Source organism: Ovis aries, chromosome 10 (assembly GCF_016772045.2).
Source record: "Ovis aries strain OAR_USU_Benz2616 breed Rambouillet chromosome 10, ARS-UI_Ramb_v3.0, whole genome shotgun sequence".
Classification (NCBI taxonomy): domain Eukaryota; kingdom Metazoa; phylum Chordata; class Mammalia; order Artiodactyla; family Bovidae; genus Ovis; species Ovis aries.
Window position 1 is genome coordinate 22,778,291 of NC_056063.1, and position 23,679 is coordinate 22,801,969.

Consider the following 23,679-nt stretch of genomic DNA (forward strand, 5'->3'; position numbering starts at 1 on the left):
CTTTTTGTTGGAATCTTGAAATATGCCCACTTCAATGGAGTAAAGACAATCTCTTTAACAAGTGGTGCTGGGAAAACTGGTCAACCACTTGTAAAAGAAACTAGATCACTTTCTAACACCGCACACAAAAATAAACTCAAAATGGATTAAAGATCTAAATGTAAGATCAGAAACTATAAAACTCCTAGAGGAGAACATAGGCAAAACACTCTCAGACATAAATCACAGCAAGATCCTCTATGATCCACCTCCCAGAATTCTGGAAATAAAAGCAAAAATAAACAAATGGGATCTAATTAAAATTAAAAGCTTCTGCACAACAAAGGAAAATATAAGCAAGGTGAAAAGACAGCCTTCTGAATGGGAGAAAATAATAGCAAATGAAGCAACTGACAAACAACTAATCTCAAAAATATACAAGCAACTCCTGCAGCCCAATTCCAGAAAAATAAATGACCCAATCAAAAAATGGGCCAAAGAACTAAATAGACATTTCTCCAAAGAAGACATACGGATGGCTAACAAACACATGAAAAGATGCTCAACATCACTCATTATTAGAGAAATGCAAATCAAAACCACAATGAGGTACCACTTCACACCAGTCAGAATGGCTGTGATCCAAAAATCTGCAAGCAATAAATGCTGGAGAGGGTGTGGAGAAAGGGAACCCTCCTACACTGTTGGTGGGAATACAAACTAGTACAGCCACTATGGAGAACAGTGTGGAGATTCCTTAAAAAATTGCAAATAGAACTACCTTATGACCCAGCAATCCCACTGCTGGGCATACACACCGAGGAAACCAGAATTGAAAGAGACACATGTACACCAATGTTCATCGCAGCACTGTTTATAATAGCCAGGACATGGAAACAACCTAGATGTCCATCAGCAGATGAATGGATAAGAAAGCTGTGGTACATATATACAATGGAGTATTACTCAGCCGTAAAAAAAGAATTCATTTGAATCAGTTCTGATGAGATGGATGAAACTGGAGCCGATTATACAGAGTGAAGTAAGCCAGAAAGAAAAACACCAATACAGTATACTAACACATATATATGGAATTTAGGAAGATGGCAATGACGACCCTGTATGCAAGACAGGGAAAGAGACACAGATGTGTATAACGGACCTTTGGACTCAGAGGGAGAGGGAGAGGGTGGGATGATTTGGGAGAATGACATTCTAACATGTATACTATCATGTAAGAATTGAATCGCCAGTCTATGTCTGACGCAGGATGCAGCATGCTTGGGGCTGGTGCATGGGGATGACCCAGAGAGATGTTATGGGGAGGGAGGTGGGAGGGGGGTTCATGTTTGGGAACGCATGTAAGAATTAAAGATATTTAAAAAATAAAAAAGAAAAAAGAAAAAAGAAATATGCCCACTTCAGTTTCCATTCTTCTGTGAATTCCTCCCTTGTCTATTTGGGCCTTCATGAACCACTGTCTCTTTGGACTTTTATAAGGCCTATGTGTAAGACATAATCTAAGATTCACTTGATTTTTTTTGCTGGTATTTACCTCCATTTATATTTTGTGAGTAAGTAATCCATTTCTTAACCTTTACTTTAAAATCTCCTTAGCACCTATATAGAGTAGATGACCAGCAAATACTACTGTTCATTGATTTCTCTGCTCCAGGAAAATTTCCTTTTCCTCTATCTTGGTTTATCTTGTTGATTCGCTTCCTTTATCTGACACATTCTTAAGATAATTGAAATATCCTGCTTTCAGCAAAGGTTAAAGGGCCAGCTTCAGTTCCATCCAGACTTTGCTATTTTTGACAGTGACTTTTTCCCAGACAGAGAGAGCTCTGATTCTATGAATGAAACCATTTTCAAATACTCTCTGGGAGCTTTATTATTCTGGAAAGAAGAAACCTAAAGCATAAAAGATAAATGCCATATAAACCCTTAAGTAAACATGAATTTTTATTAAACTAATCTTAGAAGTAATAGTCCTCAGATTTCAAATTCTGACATTATAACAGAATATGTTTATGTGTCTGAAGTGAAAAGAGAAATTGTTAGTCGCGTCGTGTACAGCTCTTTGTGACCCCATGGACTGGGGTCTTCCAGCCTCCTCTGTCCATGGGATTTTCCAGATAAGAGTACTGGAGTGGGTTGCCATTCCCTTCTCCAGGGAATCTTCCGAACTTAGGGATCAAACCTGGGTCTCCTGCATTGCAGGCAGATTCTTTATCTTTTGAGTTACCAAGAAAGCCTGTTTAACCATGCTAATTAAGAGTTGAAATCTTCTGATCATCTTTTCATTCAAAAGGTTAGTTAAAAAATTTAAGGTCTTGTGGATTTACCTAGGTATTGCTGAATTGACCTTTCTGCTGTGAAATGCAAGACACACGAAACTTAACTGTGTGAAGAAAAGCAGTTTTAGTTTCCAAGGGATGAATCAAAACAGAATCTATTTCAGCAAATTTCTTCATCATTTTTAAACAGAAACAAAAAAATCACATGTCTACTGAACTTTCCTTTCATTTGATGGGCATTGGTATTTAGTTGTTTGCTAGTTTAAACATGTTTACAGCCTAAATGAGGAGAATAGGGCTCATGAAAAGCCCAGGAAAACACATTCCACGTTTTTAATGCTAGCACGACTGCACTTTTTGCCTTTGCTACTTTTCTTGACTTTTATTTTCATCCTGTGCCGAGCAACTAGTTAATTACCATTTCAGATGAGACCGTCAAAAGCAGGGAGATGACAGACTGCTACTATTCTTGGTCTTGCTGACACCTTCCTCATGGCAGGATGACAGCCACAGCTGCAAGTCATTGCAAGGAATCTGCTTGAAATTGGTATTAATATTGGGTCAAGAAAGCTTCCATTTTTCAAAGCAATTTTCATCATTCTGGGTGGTACCCAGCCAAAACCCATTCTAAGGAGTGTGTTTGTGTGTGAGCCTCTTTTGAGAACCACCGCCAGAATTCAATGGGAAGACCATGAACCAAACTGTGCATTTCTCAATTATCGAGCCTGTATCCATGGCATTGAGAAGAATACAAAGAAGTATAGAAAACAGTCTCTGCTTACAAGTGGTTTGCCATCTTATTGGGTTACTTGAGACCATCTATAAGTACAGACTTTCATGAAGACTCGGCAGTCTTCATGTTCACACCCAGCTTCACAAAATGGCATCACTTGTGTTGTTTTATGAGGGAAAATAATGGATTATTAGGCAGTTATTTCGGAGAAGGCAATGGCACCCCACTCCAGTACTCTTGCTTGGAAAATCCCATGGACGGAGGAGCCTGGTAGGCTGCAGTCCATGGGGTCGCAAAGAGTCGGACACGACTGATCGACTTCACTTTCACTTTTCACTTTCATGCATTGGAGAAGGAAATGGCAACCCACTCCGGTATTCTTGCTTGGAGAATCCCAGGGACAGAGGAGCCTGGTAGGCTGCCGTCTATGGGGTCGCACAGAGTCGGACACGACTGAAGCGACTTAGCAGCAGCAGGCAGTTATTTATGTTAAGAACTGAGATGAGAAGATCAGCCTTTTTAGTGAATGTGACTAGGGAGGGTGAAGTGGGATAACAGACTCATTCATTGAAAGCAGGGTTGGGGGGGGTTGGTTTCCGACCTCTTCACTTCCCTTCACCTGTGTAGACAGTGATGTCAGGTCATGCAGTAGTCATGACCCTGGGCTCTGAGATCCTGAGGACACCCAGCGTTCGAGGGATGTCCCTGACTCTTGTCTGTTGACGTAGAAGTTTGGGGTTAATGGCACACAAAGGGGGATGCTGTATGAAGAGGCAGACTGGTGTGTTCATCTTGGCTCTTATCCTTCAAACTGTATTCTTTTCTGTTGAGAAACACACACATTGGCTCTTATTTTATTCTTCTGTCCATACTTACACAAAATGCATGAAATAAGTGAGATTTTCAACAGGAATCTTGTAATCTTTTTTTTTTTTTTTTTTACCTTTTAAAAATTCAAGTATGGTTGATTTGCAATGTTGTGTTTGTTTCAAGTGTACAGCAAAGAAGGATGGAGCTGGAGGAATCAGGCTCCCTGACTTCAGACTATATTACAAAGTTACAATAATCAAAACATCATGCTACTCACACATGCACTCACACACACACAAAAACACCAGAAACAGATATCAATGGAATAGGAAGAAGGTCCAGAAATAAACCTATGCTCTTATCATCAATTAATCTACAACAAAGGAGTCAAAGATACAATGGAGAAAAGACATTCTCTTTAATAAGTGGTGCTGGGAAAACTGGACAGCTACATATAAAAGAATGAAATCAGAACGTTCTCTGATATCACATACAAAAGAAAAAAGTGAAAAAGCCTAACTAACCTACTTTAAATACACATTTACTGTTAGCAACAGGACCTGTTGTTTTCCCCCCAATAAAGTGATCAGAAAATAATTTTTTGTCATAAGCAAAGAGATTTCTTGGGTTGTTTTTTTTTTTTTTTCTCTGTCCATGAATCTTGCCTGATTACCAAGACAAAACCCACGTGATGCTAGTGGAACTGAAGGTAATGAAATAGCATCTAGCTTTAAAATTTCCAGAATTTTTTGAAATCACCTGTCTCTCTCAAAGATCTTTAACACATTTTGAGATGACAGCCAATTCTCTTGCTCTCTCTGAGGGTAATCTTTGATTAGAAAGAGAGTTCTACTATCCAAGAGATGTTGTCAGGTTAGTTGATATTTTTGAGCAGCCCAGTGGACACACTCCTGACTGCCATAGTCAGAGGAAGTCTATCCAGGTGTTGAGACATGTTAGATACAGGGAAGTCATTCACCAATACCAGCACGAGCTTAAGTCTATAAACAAGAGTCTTCATTTTACAAAGCCCATATAACCCATTCAGAAGTTCTAACCCGGTACACGTTCTTGTGTATGGGGGAGGAAAGGAGATGGAGGAGATGGTCCACTTCAGCTCAAGCTACCTCTTAATCCTGTTCCTCCATTTGTACCAAATGGCAACCCACTCCAGTATTCTTGCCTGGAGAATCCCATGAACAGAGGAGCCTGGCGGGCTACAGTCCACGGGGTCGCAAAGAGTCGGACACGACTGAGCGACTTCACACAGTTACTTCCTGGCCTCTGTAACTGTATCCCTTCCCCCATCAAGGTGTTCCTCTTTCCAGAGAGCGAAAAGTAGCAACATGAGGCTCCAAGCTAAGTAGGAGTCACCTCCTCAAACCACAGAAGCAGTTTTTGAGCTTGTTGCTTATTCCAGGACTATCTTCTCTTTGCAAAATTCAGCCATCAATCCTCACCATCTCTGCCACCACAATCCATCATCACCTCTTGTGTGGACTGAGCCTCAGCTTTCTAACTGGTTTCCAGTTTGAAAACTTCTACCTGATTCCATTCCACAGTGGAGAGAGCTTTCCAACACAGGTGTGGTCATGACACTCCAATGTTTAAAACCTGATAAGAAGGTCCTATTGTCTTAGGTTAGGCAATGCCCAAACTTCTCAGCACCTCTTATCGGGTCCTCCAGCACCTGACCCTTACATACATCTATAGTCTCATCTTCACTAGTTTTCATCTTTATTCATCCTTCTGGCCACGCCACATGTTTCCCACACTCTCTCTCATGCCAGGGCATTTATTCATACTTCTCTGCCTCCTTGGAATATTCTCTGCTCCTCCAACTTCCCAGTACCCCACCAACCAGGTTAACTTATTAATGAGCATTTGGATTTCAGCTTGAACATCACATCCTCAGTTCCAGAAGGCTCAACAATTTCAGATCCTTTAATCTCTGCTCTCTTATCACTCTTCCCCTTTCAAAACAATCAGTGTGCTCACTGTAATTGCATGCCGAGGGACTTCCCTTCCAGACCAGGGGTCAGCAAGCAATGACCCACAAGCCAAATCTGGACCTCCACCTGTTTTTGTAAATAAAGTTCCACTGGAACACAGCCATGCTCATTCATCTATGTACTGTCTATGGTTTCTTTCACGCTAAGATGGCAGAGTTGAATAGTTGCAAAAGGAACCATAAAATGTTGGCTACCTGCCTTGTTACAAAAAATTTTGCCAACACCTGTGCTAGACTATAAGCTCCATGACTGTAGACACTGAGTCTGTCTTGAATATCAGCGTGTCCTTAGTACCTAATGTGGTGCCTAGTGGTTAGTAAGTATTCAGTAAACATTTGCCAGATGAGAGGGAAAGAATAAGTAAAGTGGGTGTGGAATCAAGCAAGGGTTCTATTGCCTGCAGTGCAGAAAGGCAAAATCTGACAGCCAGTATTTGTAGAAAAGTCAGAGTTTGCCTGGAGAATCCCAGGGACGGGGGAGCCTGGTGGGCTGCCATCTATGGGGTCGCACAGAGTAGGACACAACTGAAGCGACTTAGCAGCAGCAGCAGCAGGATTTATTCGTAGGACCACAAGCAAAGGAGTATGAGACAAACCTCAGGCTCACTGCAACTCCATCTTTGAATTAGGATTTTTTTTTTTTAAGGGAAAGAGCTAAGAGGCTGGGATTAATCGTTATCTTGTGACTTCTCTGTGGCATTTCTTAATCATGGTTTCTGGAGTCAGAACATCTCTGGTTTACAGGCTATCTCGGGCCAGGTGTTCCACAGACTTGAGGGTCTATTAGCTCAACTTACCCTGGAGAAGCAACCTGAGTTTGTATATTAATGATGGTTTCTATCATAGCAAAGTTAGTACATTACCGATGTTAGCGACAACAGTAGTTTTAGCCTGCTGACTCTGGTAGATTAGTGTTCTTTAGCAAAGGATTGAGCTCAGAAGGGATGAGAAAGGGAATGGAGTTGTGAATAGAGAGATGAACAGTAAAGAAACTTGGTTTTCAGAGGGACTGGGCTTTAGGTACGTTCAGGACTTGGTGAAAACCACGAGGACTCTTGCTCTGTCTTATCCCAAGAAGAACATTTATTAAACAGAGCAGAGAAGTACAGGGGTTGTGGAGACCCTGATTCTTGCTGTAGTTCAAAACCGTTTCAGATTGATTGGAGCCTGAGGGAGATGGTGGATTTCTCTCTCCCAAAATCAACTCCTGTACCCAAGTCCCACCCACCCCTTCCTGCAGCCTACTGATCAGTTCAGCATCTTTAATCGCGTCTTTTGAGCCTTTTTCCATTCAGGGCTTGGCTCACTGTAGGTATTGGATAAATCTGTGTTGCATGAATGGAAAAATTTATGGTGGCTTTCCAGTGGTCCTCATGTCCAGTCCCAGATCCTCTTCTTGATTCCGCACCTTCTCCATGAAGATTTCTCCATCTAAACCAAACCACTTCTGGGAGCACGTGGCGTCTACTTCTTAGGAAACTGAGTGGATCTAGTGACAGAGAATGGAAAATGAGCTTCCAAGCTAGGTAGAGAGGAAATTCGTCCATACCGACTGGCCTCAAACCAAAAACACAGTTTTGGGTTTGCTTGTTGCTTTGCTGCTGTTCATTCGGTAAGCCGTGTCAGATTCTTTGTGACCCGATGGACTGCTTGTTGCTTACTCTGGTGATGTTTTAGAGCTGTGGAAGGCAAACAGGATACAAGAAAAGGGAACAGGGAAGTCTGTTACTAGAGTGATCATTTCTTGAGCGGGCATGCATGCTAAGTCTTGCAGTCGTGTCCGACTCTTTGTGACCTTATGGGCTGTAGCCCCGAGGCTCCTCTGTTCATGGGATTCTCCAAGCAAGAATACTGGAGTGGGTTGCCATGCCCTCCTCCAGGGGATCTTCCCCATCCAGGGATCGAAACTACACCTCTTACATCTCCTGCTTTGGCAGGTGAGTTCTTTACCAACTAGTGCCACCTGGGAAGCTCTCTGTGTGCTGATAGCACTGCTCAAGAAGATATTAGGGACTTCCCTAGTGGTCCAGTGTTTGGGACTTTGCCTTCTAAAGCAGGATGCTGGGTTCAATCCCTGGTCTGGGAGCTAAGATCCCACATGCCTCTCCACTGAAAAACCAAAACATGAAACAGAAGCGACATTGTAACAGATTCAAGACTTTTTAAAAATGGTCCATATCAGAAATATATATATGTATATAAAGGTAAATGAATTTCTGTCTGGTTTTTTAGAAATAAAACTTGAAAATAATCTTATCTCAAACCATGCATTCGTCAGAATACCAGCATTTATCAAGGAACTGCAAATTCTCCAGGCATCTCCGGGATCCGGGGAAGCCAGGCAGAGCCTTGTGGGTCTCCTTTTTCTGTAGGATTTTCCTCTCTTCCCTGGCTTCCCTCTCTTCCCGTGGGTAGCATCTCTTTGTTTTGAGAGCCTAGTGGGGTTTGAGTTCTGGATTGGGAGGATTTGGTGGGTGGCCAGGCCTGGCTCCCCTCGGCCTGCTGTGAGCCCTCTTTTCCCTTTGCCTCTCTGCGGCCCGGCAGCAGTGGGCTGGCTTCCTAGGACTCTGATGGCTGAGGCTATGGCTGTCAGAGATTTGCCTCCTGTCTTCTCTTTTTCATGTTGATGCTGACACCCTGATGGTTAATCTGATCCTGCTCTGAGCGGGTGCTTCCCAGGTAGCACAGTGGTAGAGAATCTGCCTGCCAGGGCAGGAAACATAAGTTCATTCCCGGTCAGAAAGATCCCCTGGAATAGGAAATGGCAACCCACTTCAGTTTTCTTGCCTGGAGAATCCCATGGACAGAGGAGCCTGATGGGCTACAGTCCACAGGGTCACAGAGTCGGACATAACCGAAGTGAGAAACAGCAGCAACAATGGTGTTATGAGCAAGACAGCAGAAGAGGATTGCTACAACTTTCTCTTGTGTCCTTTCCTTCTTCCCTTCAGAGACCAGAAGCTGGTGGAGAAGTCTTTAAAGAGTATTTAAAGCTGGATTCAAATTTGCCCAAAGTCTGCTGGGGAGGGCTGTGCTTCTGTGTCTGGGTCCTGCCTCTCCCACAGACAGTGGCTGTTGGGGCATTCAAGGTACCTAGGGTGATGCTCTGGTACCTAAAACAATGGCTTTGTCCAAGCCTCACCTTTGTTCCCGAGACAACTCATGACTGTGGTCTGCCTTACAGTTTTGTTTTGTGTTTGGCTGTGCTGGGTCTTCGTTGCTGTACGCAGTGTCTCTGTAGTTGCAGTGAGCGGGGGCTACTCTTCTTGCAGTGCCCGGGGTTCTCATTGTTGGTTCTCTTGTTGAGGCGTGCAGGCTCTAGGTGAGCAGGTTTCAATGTTGTAGTAGGCAGGCTTAGTAGTTCCATGGGCTCCAAGGCATGTGGGATCTTCCTGGACCAGGGATGGAACCCATGTCCCTCACCTTGGCAGGTGGATTCTTAATCCACTGTGCCACCGGGGAAGTCCCTGCCTTATGATTTTTTGATGCATAGATCACAGAGGTTTCTAATAGGGAAGAAAATTTTCCTGGTTGAGCAAAGGCCAGGGAAATGGCCCTGGAATCTGGTCTCCACAGCGAGTTCAAAAAGAAGCATTGACTCATGATTGCCTCCACCAGAACATTCCCTGGTCTCCAAGGCTGTGCATCTTGGTGTAGTGAGTTCTGCCCTGGGCAGAACCACCGTCTCATCTTCGCTTTCAGTACCCAGGAGTCATCTTCTAACCAGCCATCCAGAAGGATTCCCCGTGGCTTTTCCATCTCAGTCCCCCCCACCCCACCCCCCACCACCCCACCAGTGATGATCAGTCTCCTCCCTGATGTTATCATCTGCAGGAAATCAAAACACCATGTGTGTGAACATAAAATCCTGTCATTTATTTATGCTACAGACTTCAGGAAGGAAAAAAGAAAATCATAGCTCTCTTTTTATTAAAAAAAAAAAAAAAATTGGCACAATGCTCAAGCCTCGGTGGCCTGAAATCAGCCTGTTATTAGCAGCCAGGAAATGCCTGACCCCAGAGGTCCTCACTGCTATTATAAACTGTGAATACTGTAAAAATGGAAATAAAAAATAAAGTAATTACCTCTTCATGGGTTAAAAAAGTTAAGTTGAATGGCCCGTTGCCATAGAGATGACTTCCTGTTTACCGGGCTGGTCTTCCCTCATAGTTAAAGACCAGTCATCAGCCAATGAAAAAACAGCATTTAACAACCCATATTCCATTAACATTTGTCATAGTAACTCAACGCAGTCTATAATTTACCAGTCAGTAAAATTTGGTAAGTTGTATTTTCAGATGTATTCATGGTTTTTAATTTTTATTCTTTGTGTGAAATTATTACCACGGCCAAAGGCACTACTTTTTATCATCTGAGAGGGGGAGAAATCTATATTTGAAATATCCTAGTTCCCCCTTTTAAAAGCCTGATACTGTCTTAATACTTCAGCACAAGAATTCTAATGATAAGAGAGCTTTTCACCTTCCCGTTTTTTTAAGGATGGCTGTTTGGTATCGGTAGTAATATTCCTCATAGTATTCACTCTAACAAAGAACCAAAACGACCATTCTTATTAACTATCAGTTCTTTGGGCTTTTTACTTCAAAGATCCCAGGATTCTGAAATAAACTACTTGGCACATGATAGCAAATACAGTTGTTTGAAAATCAAGGAATTATTTGTCGAAACGTAAAAATAAAACCCAGTGCAAAGGTATCAAGTAACTCTTAGGAGATAGAACCACAGATGTGAGCAACAGAGTCTTGAGAAGAAAGATGTCTTGACTGCTGGAAGTTCCTGGCCCCATGGAAATACAAAGCGTGGAGATAAAAAGGAAAGGAACTGTATACTTTCTGTTGAATTTGGGGTTGATAGGAAGGCAGCTTGAAGCGGTTTGCCCAGAAGATTCAGTGCTTGTGTTATATAGCTGGCCCCAAACCACAGCTCTGGGAACACCGCCCTGTCTCTTCTTGACGGCCCCGCCTATGCCTCTGACAAAACCTAGAGATTTTCCGTCATTCCCCTGCACGCCCAGCAGGCCCCAGCCCTCTCCTGACCTCTCCTTCCTGCCCCTCCTTTGCCATCCACCTGGCCTTTGCAGCTGCCGCTCTGCAACACCTGTGGCTCCCAGACCCACCCCGCCTGCAGACACAAAATATTGGCCACAGAATGAAACAGAAACAGCTCATGGAAGGACCTGCAGTATACCTAAACTTTGTCTCAAGTAATTACAGTCATTTTTTTTTTTTCACTTTTAAAAGAGACTTCGTTTAGCAATAGATATGTGTTCACCATGGTACAGATGAACCTATAGCAGGGCAGGAAGGCAGGAATGGAGATGCAGGTATAGAGAATGCACATGTGGGCCCAGGGTGGGAGGGAGAGGGTGGCGTGAACTGGGAGATTAGGGCTGACATATATACATGACCACGTGTAAAACATAACTAGCGGGAAGGGGCTGTAGAGCACAGGGAGCTCAGCTTGGTGCTCTCTGATGACCTAGAGGAGTGGGATTGTGGGGTGGGAGGAAGGCTCAAGAGGGAGGGGACATTTGTTTACATACGGTTGATTCAGACTGTTGAATAGCAGAAACTATCACCGCATTGTAAAGCAATTATCCTTCAATTAAAAAAACTTGAAATTGTGGAGTTTTAAAGGACCACTGCCTCGTGTCCTCCCCAGACTCTCACACAATATGGGGGGTCCTATAGTTATCTGTGTACTTGTTTAGTTCTTCCTCCCTTGAAAACTACACCTTGAAGGTAGCAGTCCTGTTTTCTTGACACTTGTATCACTCAGCGTCTTGGGCAGAGTAGAATTACTCATTGATGAAAGGGATACTTAGCATCTAGACAAGGTCGAGGAGCGTATTTTGCATGCGAACCTTCACGGCATCCTATTCTCTTTGTACTAAGCCTCCTTAGTACTGTGTGTTTGTCAAAATGCTTGAAGTACATGTTTTGTGGGATGTACTAGACTTAGAAGATGAGTACAAAAGGAGATGTGCTATCTCATCCGGAAGTCTGAAAAACTGTCTGAAAAACCCTAAACAAAAGGCAAAATGAGCTTTGCTTTTGTTTTGAAAGAGATGAAATGGAATTTGGGCAAAAAAAGCGATCCATGCTGTTAAACTGAGCTGCACCAGCAACAGTGGGGGGCTGACCTTTGTCAAATCCATTGGAATTTGGTATATTAAATGAGAGGCATCCTCTTTAGAGTTGTAGGATTTGGGGACTGCATGTTGGAGGTATAGGTGGGTATTTTAAAAGTCAGCCTCTGACACTATGGCTGTAAAATACACACAGTTTTATTGTATGATTTGTAGAATGAAACTCAATCCATTGTTAAATGCTAATCCTACCTTAATATGAAATAAATATTGACCTTGTTATCAGTATTGCCAGTTAGGAATAAAAGGATTCCTCACCTTTGATTGGCAGGTGCAGGGAGGGATCTTGGTTTCTTCACTTTGGGAAGGTTGGAGGGGAAAGAATGAAGTACCGTATGGGAGGGCTTTCTTTCCTCCAAGTGGTGACTTTGGGGTCAAAAGTGGACACTCTGCTCTGGAGGTCAGGGGCTGAGATGGTGAGCAGAAAGATCACATGGCATGAAATGTAAAAGTGTTATCTGCTCAGTCATGTCCGACTATTTGTGACCCCATAGACTGTCGCCCCCAGGCTCCTCTTGTCCATGGGATTATCCAGGCAAGAATACTGAAGTGGGTTGCCATGCTCTTCTCCAGGAGATCTTCCCACCCCAGGGACTGAACCTGTGTCTCTTATGTCTCATGCACTGGCAGGCAGGTTCTTTATCACTAGCACCACCTGGGCAAGGACTTATTCTGGAAACAGAACCTTGGCTATAGATACCATCAGCTCCTGCTACTTTGAGAGTCTAGGGATGGTCCACATTGATACCCCAGAATTTATAATTAGGAGTCACCATTTTATTCATCACTTCACATGATTGTTTCCATTTCCAACTGATTTGATTCTTTGCCTTAGCCTTGGCCAAGCCTTTTGGGAAGCTTTTGCCTTAACAGCTTATATTATTCATCTGTCTTCTGCAAGTTACGTAAAGAGTATTGAAAAGTAATGAACTTCTGCCTTCTGAGAGAGGAAGGAGCTGGAAGATTTCTATTGTATTCTCTGAAAAAGGAGGTGAGGCACAACATACTTATCTGTCTGACACATGCCGAGCTCGCAGTGATAGGTGATGTTAACAGAAAGGTCAGAGGCCTCTGTCTCTGAAGAGACAGATCACACAAGCAACGGTGTTTCATGAAAGTTCAGTTTCCCAGTCTCTAGATGCTCAATGGTCAAACACTGCAAAAAGAAAAATGATAAAGGCATGCGTAAGGTGTGTTTTTTTTTTTTTCCTGTATCCAGGTTTGACCCTAGTCATCTCTTCTGATTCACACAGAAACTCTGAGGCAATCGTGGGATGCATTTAATACACTGGGTGTTGAGCTTAATCTGACGCACAGAATTAAGGGCAAGTCACCGTTGTCATCACTGTCATCATCACCAAAGTCTCAGGGAGTGCCTCTGACCCCAGGCCAGGCACATGGTGGAAGGGTCTCTTCAACTACCTCAAACCTCCCCGAGGGTTTCTCAGGGTATCTACCCTTCCACTCCACCCCACCAAGTTACTCTCTCTCCTTCGCAATGGCTCAGCATAGCACTGTCCAGCAGAAATATAATGTGAACCACAAACATAGACAGTTGTTTTTATTAAACTTTTTTTTGGTGAAAGCAGAATGTGGGATCTTAGTTCCCCGACCTGGGATTGAACCGGTGCCTCATGGATTAGAAGCAAGAAATCTTAACCACTGGACGAACAGAGAAGTCCCCAAACATAGGAAATTTTAAATTTCTTTTATAAATGTTGAATCACCATGCTATATGCCTAAAATGAATATAATGTTGCAGGTCAACTATACTTCAATTAAAAACACACACGCACACATAAAAAAATAAATGGTAAAATGACTACACCAAGTCCTAAGCCCATTCATATTATCTAAAAAATAATAATAAAATTAATTAATTAATTTTAAACAACAAAAGCAAAAGAAGTGATTTTAATTTCACTAATAGATTTTATTTAACCCAATTATTCAAATATTATAATGTCAACATATAATCAATATACAAAATTTAGACTTTGCATTCTTTTTCTTTCACACAAAGCCTTCAAGATCCGGTGTGTAATTTGTACTTTGAGCACATCTCCAGTTGCAGGAATCACATTTTAAGAGTTCAGTAGCCACACATGGCTCGTGGCTCCATACTGGACCACACACATATAACTATTTCGCTAGTCATTCTCATGAGAGATTAACACGTGGTTTTTAAGAGCTTAACCAGTTTGTTCATCCCTGAGGTTTCTCTTGCAAGGTCTCCTGTGACTGCCTGCCTTCCAATCAGCTCCCAGGGCTCTGAACCCCAGGACAGCCTCGCATCAGCTTTCTGGGCTCTACCTCTAGAGGGCAAGTTGTCCCGTGAGCCCTCTAGTGACTGCTGTCAGAATGCACAAGACCGTGCAAAAACAACTCTTCTGCAAGTTTTTGAAAGGAAACCACTAAAGTAACATCACAGAAGCTCCACAGCCATCACATTTCCAAGCCACTCTTTTTGACCATTGCTGGAGCAGGACCCAGCCCCATAGCCACGCTCCTTGGAACCAGGCATCTGTCTCCATGGAGATCCCTTCAGAGGGGTCTGCATATACAATTCATCACCCCTGGGTACCACTGGCAGAGTTCTGTCTAGGAAGCTGCTAAGCTTTGTGCCCCTCTTCATTTGCCCTACCCGGCCCCCCACCATGTCCTTCAGGGCCCTTCCCTAAACCTCTTTTATCCTTTTCTTCTGCCTAAGGGAACCCCAGGTCTAGGCTGTTATCCGCTCCTCTTCTCAGCACTCATGGGATTCAGGGACGCTGCCCAACCTCAGGACCAAGAGAAGACCTGATTGGTCTCGGGACAACCCCTTCTCCCTTGCCATTGGTTGATGGAGATTCCAAGACTAAACCAATCAATGCGTGGCATTTCCTGCCACGAGAACGTGGATCAGTTAGACACTAGAATTGTGATGAGAGCTTCTGGGTAAGAAATTTCCTCCCTTTTGAGACTGAGCCACTGGAATCAGTAGCTATTTTCTCCTCCCCTAGACATTGTGGTGGAGAAGGCAATGGTACCCCACTCCAGTACTCTTGCCTGGAAAATCCCATGGACGGAGAAGCCTGGTAGGCTGCAGTCCATGGGGTCGCAAAGAGTCAGGCACGACTGAGCGACTTCACTTTCGCTTTTCACTTTTGCTTTTCACTTTCATGCATTGGAGAAGAAAATGGCAACCCACTCCAGTGTTCTTGCCTGGAGAATCCCAGAGACAGTGGGCCCCCGTCTATGGGGTCGCACAGAGTCGGACACGAATGAAGCGATGCAGCAGCAGCAGCAGACGTTGTGGTGCGTGGATGTGAAGTCTGAAACTACAGTACCCATTTCTGCTGCCACGGAGGAAGCTGCACACAGATAAGGGAGCAGCCTGGGGAACTGTGGGGAGATGGAGTGGGAGCCACTAGGTTAAACCGACTCTGACACTTTCTTCCTCAATTCCCAGTTACACATTTAATACATTTCCTATCCTTAAAGGAGTCTGTTTAGGATGCCTGTGATTTGTAGTGGGAATCTTTCCACCTGAAACAGGCACCAATGCGGATGGGATTGTAGAAACTTCTCTGCATAACCTCAGCTGCTGAGAGCAGGTGAGCAAACAAAACTTCTTGGAATTATTTGTGAACACACACATACACACAGAACTAATATCCTATGCCCCTGAAGTTAGGATGGATGCACTGGATTTATGCCAAACTGGGCAACTTATGGCAAATTAAACAGAGTATCTGCTTACCCTCTCCTAGAATGGGGACCCTGATTCAATCTGATATTTAATTAGAACCATTCGGAAAAAGTTAGATTCCTATCCACTCTATAGACTGAGGCTTCTTTAGAGATTATCAAATCACTGTGTTGTACACCTGAAACTAATATAATATTTTAAGTCAACTATACTTCAATAAAAGTTCATCATAAAGTGGTACTAAGTTGCTTCAGTTGTGTCTGACTCTTTGCAACCCTGTGAAGCCGCCAGGCTCCTCTGTCCATGGGATTCTCCAGGCAAGAATTGGAGTGGGTTTCCATGCCCTCCTTCAGGGGATCCTCCCAACCCAGGGGTCAAACCCAAGTCTCCTGCATTGCAGGCAGATTCTTTACCACCTGAGCCACCAGGGAAGCCCAACTCATACTAACAATCCTGTCTCAGTAACTGTTAGCTATTACTTTGCTGTTACTACCACTGTCTTAGTTTTGCTGCCCCTCCTAACCACTTTATAATCAAAGGGCTAATGAGGGACTTGGGGGGAACACAATGCATTTGTGATCACCCAGATCTGGATTCAAATACTGTCTCTGTTATGTTCAAGTGTGTAACCTTTGTTAAGTCACTTATATACTCCGATTCTCAGTTTTCTCAAGAAGGCAGTGGCATTAAGAACATCCAAGCTGAAGAGTTTGGGGGAAGATGAGTAATACTTGAGATAAAGCACATAGTACCTAATAAATGTTCAAAATGGTCACCATCCTTATGACCTTCGAGATGAGTACTTCTGATAAAATGATTCGGTAAGGGAGGGTGCGATATTATTGACAGATAGTTTCAGTTATCAGCTGATTTCATTCATCTGTGGCAATGTTGACTGCATCAACATGTCAACACAGAAGAATTCATTTTGCAGAATGTCCATTGTTATAAACGTATCCTTTTTTATTTTTAGTTTGTATTCCAAACTGAAGCACTGGCACACTCTTGTATTGTTGTTGTGGTTCAGTACTTCAGTCGTGTCCAACTCTCTGCGACCCCATGGACTGCAGCACACCAGGCTGCCCTGTCCCTCACCACCTCCTGAAGTTTGCTCAAACTCATGTCCACCAAGTCAGTGATGCCATCCAACCATCTTATCCTCTGTCATCCTCTTTTCCTCCTGCCTTCAATCTTTCCCAGCATCAGGGTCTTTTCCAACGAATAGGCTCTTTGCCTCAGGTGGCCAAAGTATTGGAGCTTTGCATTAATAAAAAGGAAAAGCAACAAACCTCAAAACACAGGTAGATGTAAATAGTTCTAACAATCAGAATGCACAATGCCCAGTATAAATGGTTATAATGGGCTGAAGACAGGGTCCGTCAACAATTTGACTTGATTTACTGATGAGTCACATTTTCCCACTCAGAGCTCTTATTTTGTTATTTTGGGAATTAGGGACAAGTCACCACCAAACACACACACACACACACACACACACACACACACACACAGACACTGTACTGGGTATAATGAATCACCTCTCTGGTTGGTGGGCAAGTCTTAAACACCCACTGTCTTCACTCGCTACCCATTCACTGCCTTTCTTATCCATCACCTTAAAGAGACAGGGTGATCCATTGCACTCCCCCTCTTGGACCAAAAACTCAGGAGGCACTGCAGGAAAAATGCGGTGAGCTTACAGGCCCAGTAGGTTTAGAGAAGCTCGAACAATTTTATACTGTGGTTCAAAGTACTTTTTATTTTCAGAGATAGTTGAGTCTTTGAAAAGCTACAAATATATATTTAAACAATTGATTATCATTGTTAAGAAAAGAGTTTTCCCCCAGGGGCTACAAATACTCATCAATAATCCAAAGTAAGCAAATGTGAAGATGCAAAGATGGAACCGCACAAAGAGAAAAGACATCGGGGATGCATTAGATAGAGCAAATGATGTCCTACCTTTGGAAGGCTTGATAAGTTTTTCTTAAAGAAAAAACATCAAAGTAAAAAAAAAAATCTTAAAATAAGAAAATATCTTCTTTTAAGAGCACGTCATCACATAAGACAAGAAGAGTTGGGGCATGCTCTGCTTTCCTGGAACCAGTTGTAAATTGGCGGTAAGGAATAAGCTGACCCCATGGTATTTGGGGGCTAGACAAACGTTCCAGTTTTATTTTCCAATGTTTGGGTTTTTATAAACCAAAACACGTTTTGCTCTAAGCTCTGGATTTTACCAAGTCATGTGTATTTGAAGGGAAATTGAATCCATATGTGTCTAATCTATTTACACTTAAGTCATTAAAATGTTGTTTTGTAAGATTATTTAGGTGACCAGGAAACCTTCTGAGCATCGTCAGAACCCTGCTTCTCACACCACAGAAGTCCTCCTTCTACAAAGAGGTCACATTTGCCCACAGGCCTTAGAACCTGACCTTATTATACACCCATAAACCAGATCCCTGAAACAATTCCAATTTAATGAGTTGATACCACATGACTTCCCAATTCCAAGAAAGGAAATAAGCTTGTATGTGTGCTACCAAAATAACAAATGACTCCAAAGGCCCTTAGATAGCAACAACTATGTCTTGCCCAATATTAGAATAAGAGAACAGGAGATGAATGAGGAAGAAAGATACACTCAACAGACACAAAATAGGAGGATAACTGAAGGCTAGAAATAGATACAAAATAGTGCTTGGGATTATCGGAAATGTTAAAGGACGGGAGGATAAAGAAGTCCAACCCAGTAAGCCACATAGTAAGTCATGTACCTGAAGTGAAGGGCTTGTACCCACATGTTCCTACAATGAGAGTTCTAAAAAACCCCAATTGTAGGGGGAGAGAAACCTAGGCAGGTTATTCCATCGCACTTTGCAAAGATGGTATTTTATGCAGGGCTGATGCGAGAGTAAATAACAGTCATTAATGTTGAGGTACACTGCAAAGACTTGCACAGCTTCCTGTTAGAGCCTCTGTTGGACATATGTGATAGGAATCCATCACCTTGACCATGTCAGGGCAAAAGAAGGGGTCAGCTCATGTCTTGCATATTTCAGTGAAACTATCGCTTCAAGGAAGACTGAGTCCAATTCCAACTCAACATAACACATTATAAAAATTAAAATCAACTGTAATGTTTGCAGACTTCCAACAAAGAGAATTCTATTAAAGCTCTTGGTAAAATACACCAAGCTTAATGAGATCAACCCTGGGATTTCTTTGGAAGGAATGATGCTAAAGCTGAAGCTCCAGTACTTTGGCCACCTCATGTGAAGAGTTGACTCATTGGAAAAGACTCTGATGCTGGGAAGGATTTGGGGCAGGAGGAGAAGGGGACTACAGAGGATGAGATGGCTGGATGGCATCACTGACTCGATGGACGTGAGTCTGAGTGAACTCTGGGAGTTGGTGATGGACAGGGAGGCCTGGCCTGCTGCGATTCATGGGGTCACAAAGAGTCGGACACGACTGAGCGACTGAACTGAACTGAAGAGAATTTTATTAAAGCTCTTGGTAAAATACACCAAGCGTAATGAGAACAATCACAAAGGGAGTTTTTGTCTTCTAATGGATGTGGCAACTGGTAGGACTGGCCAGGGCCTCTCTGAACGCACGCTAGAGCCAGATGAGACGTATACAAAGAGAGTTTGGCTCATGGTCAGACTCAGAAATAGTGGCTGGATTCTAGAGTGATCTCTAATTTTCATGCAGCTGCCTTTTTCTGATTATCAGCAAGACATGCAGTGCTAAACATGTGTTTAGAGAGAGCAGAAGGTGAAGGGTTAACACACACATGTTCTCACATTGTCATTTCCTCAGCACATCAGACTCATTGCATCCTGGGACAAAAATGCCTGTGTGCACTAGAGTGAAGCCTTAACTCTCCTCACCATGGACAATAGTCTACATGATGGAGAATAACCACATGCCAGGCTTGGAGCAGCTACATTATGTACAACCAGCTCTCAAAATAATCCTGTGTGGGAGAGAAAACTAACACATGTGAAATGTCTTTTCCATTGATGGCATGAAATAAATGAATGAAATCATTTAATCCACCCCCAAAGCCTGGACTGATGTTTTGAAGCTTGCCCTTTTCACTTTACCAAGTGAAATAAATGTGTCAAATATTCTACAACTTTTTAATGGTTACATGGCATTGCACTGAATAAATGTACCATATCTTATTTAATTTGGTTGAACATTTATGAAATTTCTCATGTTTTGTTCTTTTGAAAAGTGAAAGTGAAGTCATTCAGTTTTGTCCGACTCTTTGCAACCCTGTGGACTATAGCCCACCAAGCTCCTCCAACCATGGGATTCTCCAGGCAAGAGTACTGGAGTGGGTTGCCATTTCATTTTCCATGGGATCTTCCCAACCCAGGGATCGAACCCAGCTCTCCACACTGTAGGCAGACTCTTTACCATCTGAGACACCAGGGAAGTCCTTTTGGGATAATGCAATAAAGAATCTCTATTTTAAATAAGTTCAGGTTCACCTCTATAGTAATTTTATCAGACTTATGACTGGAAACAAATTTCTGGGTCCAAAAGTCAGCATATTTTAAAGAATTTTGATTCATATATCAAATTTTTTTCCTAATATATGGGATTGATTCATGTGGCAGGGATCGATTCCCTGCCCAGAGTATACAAATTCTCTAATAAAATTATGATTTCTTTTGGGCCTGGGATTATAACCTTCATTACTACACATTATTACTCATTATTACCTCATTACTACTCATTATTAAAGGGCTTCCCTGGTAGCTCAGCTGGTGAAGAATCCACCTGCAATGCAGGAGACCCTGGTTTGATTCCTGGGTCAGAAAGCTCCTCTGAAGAAAGGATAGGCTACCCACTCCAATATTCTTGGGCTTCCCTGGTGGCTCAGATGGTGAAGAATCCACCTACATTGTGGGAGACCTGGGTTCAATCCCTGGATTGGAAAGATCCCCTGGAGGAAGACATGGAAAGCCACCTCCATTCTTGCCTGGAGAATCCCCATGGACAGAGGAGCCTGGTGGGCTACAGTCCATGGAGTCAAAAAGGGTTGTACATGACTGAGTGACTAAGCATGGCAATGTACTCATTATTAAATGAATTTCTTTCCTCCTTTTAAAAATTATAATTGCCAGAGATTTCTCTAATTCATTGTCTCTTTTTGTTTGTTAATTTTAACTCACAAAGATTCAGCTCTTAGATATATTGATTATAATATTTGTTATTCTTGTTTTCATTTATTTTTTACTTTTATCTCTAAAATTCCCTTTTTCTTTGAGCTAATTTTTTTAAATTTCCAAATAGGAGAATGAAGTGCTTATTTTTTCTAATTTTCAGTTTATAATGGAACTATGAGGTTGTGATTATGCCCTGATTATTGTTTTCATCACATCTTATAGGTTGCACTATGTCACAGTTTCATACAGGTTATAATCATAGTTTGATTACCTCTTTGAGTCATAATAGGCTTCCTTTGTGGCTCAGCTGGTAAAGAATCTGCCTGTAATGCGGGAGACCTGGGTTCGATCCCTGGGTTGGGAAGATCCCCTGAAGAAAGGAAAGGCTACCCATTCCAGTATTCTGGCCTGGAGAATCCCATGGACTCAATAGTCTATGGGGGTCGCAAAGAGTCGGACACAACTAAGTGACTTTCCCTTTCCTTGAGTCAGTAATGAGTTAGAATAGTAATTTTAAGTTCCAACCAGCCAGGATGGTTTGTTTTGTTTTGTTTTTGACTTTTGTTATTAATTTCTGGTGTCACTCTTCTGATAGTTTTGAGAATTGGTTTTATATACCCTGTTTCAACTCTTAGAAATTTATTACTTTCAGGGCAGCAATTTTCAGCCTTTTGTTATTCAACCAGTGCAACACTTAAAAAATTAAACCTTCACTGAAGCCCCAACATGTAAAAAAAAAGAAAAGCAGAACACTTTTAGTTGAATAGAGAACTGAGGGCCTAGAAACCCACTTATAATTAGGGACCCTTGGTTTTGACCAAGGTAACCCAAAGAATCTTTTGAAAACCTATGGCTGTGCATAACACAATGTGTCTTAGTATGTATTTCACAGATCCTTGAAAAGAAGGTAAACCATCTTTTCATACAGATTTATATATTGTGAATCCAAGGTTATCAACAGTAATTCAAAAATTTCTATCCTTACTTTAAATGTCAGAATGCTTGAATTAAATGTCAGAATGTTTTTCTATGTCCTCTATGCTTATTTTATTTTCTATCATTATTTTTAAATCTCTTTCTATTTTCTTAGAAACTTTGGGAGAACTTCTGAAGTTTATCTTCTATGTTATTCATCAGATTTTCTGTTACTGATTCTGATTTTTTTCTTTTTACCATTTCTAAGAAACAGTGTCAGACTTTATTTTTGGGGGCTCCAAAATGACTGCAGATGGTGATGAAATTAAAAGACGCTTACTCCTTGGAAGAAAAGTTATGATCAACCTAGATAGCATATTCAAAAGCAGAGACATTACTTTGCCAACTAAGGTCCATCTAGTCAAGGCTATGGTTTTTCCAGTGGTCATGTATGGATGTGAGAGTTGGACTGTGAAGAAAGCTGAGTGCCGAAGAATTGATGCTTTTGAACTGTGGTGTTGGAAGACTCTTGAGAGTCCCTTGGACTACAAGAAGATCCAACCCATCCATTCTGAAGGAGATTACTCCTGGGATTTCTTTGGAAGGAATGATGCTAAAGCTGAAACTCCAGTACTTTGGCCACCTCATGCGGAGTTGACTCATTGGAAAAGACTCTGATGCTGGGAGGGATTGGGGGCAGGAGGAGAAGAGGATGACCGAGGATGAGATGGCTGGATGGCATCACGGACTCGATGGACGTGAGTCTGAGTGAACTCTGGGAGTTGGTGATGGACAGGGAGGCCTGGCGTGCTGCGATTCATGGGGTCGCAAAGAGTCGAAACGACTGAGCAACTGAACTGAACTGAACTGAATGAATATCTGACTTCCATCATTGCATTTTAGTTTGATCTATGCTAGACACTGTCATAACTAATAGTCCCAGTAATTCAATGAAATAGGTACTATTTTAATGCCCATTTTTTGGATGAGGAAACTAAGACTCAACAAGATCGGGTGACTAGCACAAGGTCGCACAGCTAAGAAGATGTGGAGCTGGGTTTAGAAGGATTTGGTGACTTTATGGGCTACACTTTCTTAGACACAGTTCAAAAGAACTTTATAGTAAGTCATCTTCATATTGCTCTATTATTTGCATTTCTTCAAGAGTTTATTCTCTAGTTGTTTATATTGTTCATATTTCTTGGTCATTTGATCTCATTCTCTCTCTCTCGCTCTCACATACACATCACATACACACGTCTAGCAGCATAAGCAGAACCAGGTTCTAGACTGGTGCTTGGGTTCCTTCCATCATGAGATTGGGGTGCATCACAGATGGAGCCCCAGAGCCTGTAGCAGTGGCTGGCCCAGGTCCTGGTTACTCAGTTATCTTTGCCCCCTCTGTATAGTCTGTATAAGCAGATTTATGCAAGTCAAGGTTCTTGGCAGCAACGGTAAGTTTTTCCACTTCCTTTTAGAGTTGAGGTGCCCCACGTTAAGCCCTGGTTTCAGCAGTGGGCTGGCTTTGGGCTGCTGACACATATTCTATGGGATTCAATGCCCCAGTTGACTCTGTTGGTTCTAGTATGAGAGTTTAAGCAGTCCCCACATGTTTTCTAATTTCTACTTCACCTCTCATCCACAGGGATGTGCAGTTTTTGGTGTGGCAACAACTGTGTGTTTTCCATTTTGTATATATACTGTTTTTCCTTTCTTACTGGTATGGTAACAATGTGTGTGAAACTTGAAATCATGATACCAAGTTTACCAAACACCCAGGATATCATTTTGTGATATTTCAAGAGACTTTCTCTAAGTTTCTACTTTATTGCTCTTTAGTATTTTTCTCACATGTTCCTTGTACTATTGCAGTTTTTCCCATTTG

The 23,679-nt window shown here is 42.3% G+C and overlaps 1 long non-coding RNA gene across 1 annotated transcript in view; it reads right to left on the bottom strand.

The window, feature by feature from the left end:
* Positions 1-4,216: 4,216 nt before the first annotated feature.
* The window catches only part of LOC121820494 (uncharacterized), a 28,898-nt gene continuing 9,435 nt past the window's right edge, over positions 4,217-23,679 (bottom strand). Inside the window, exons 3-4 of the long non-coding RNA XR_006061058.2 lie at positions 13,010-13,158; positions 4,217-7,512 (exon numbers count right to left, since the gene is read on the bottom strand). This is a non-coding gene — a long non-coding RNA (uncharacterized LOC121820494). The remainder of the gene's footprint in view (positions 7,513-13,009; positions 13,159-23,679) is intronic.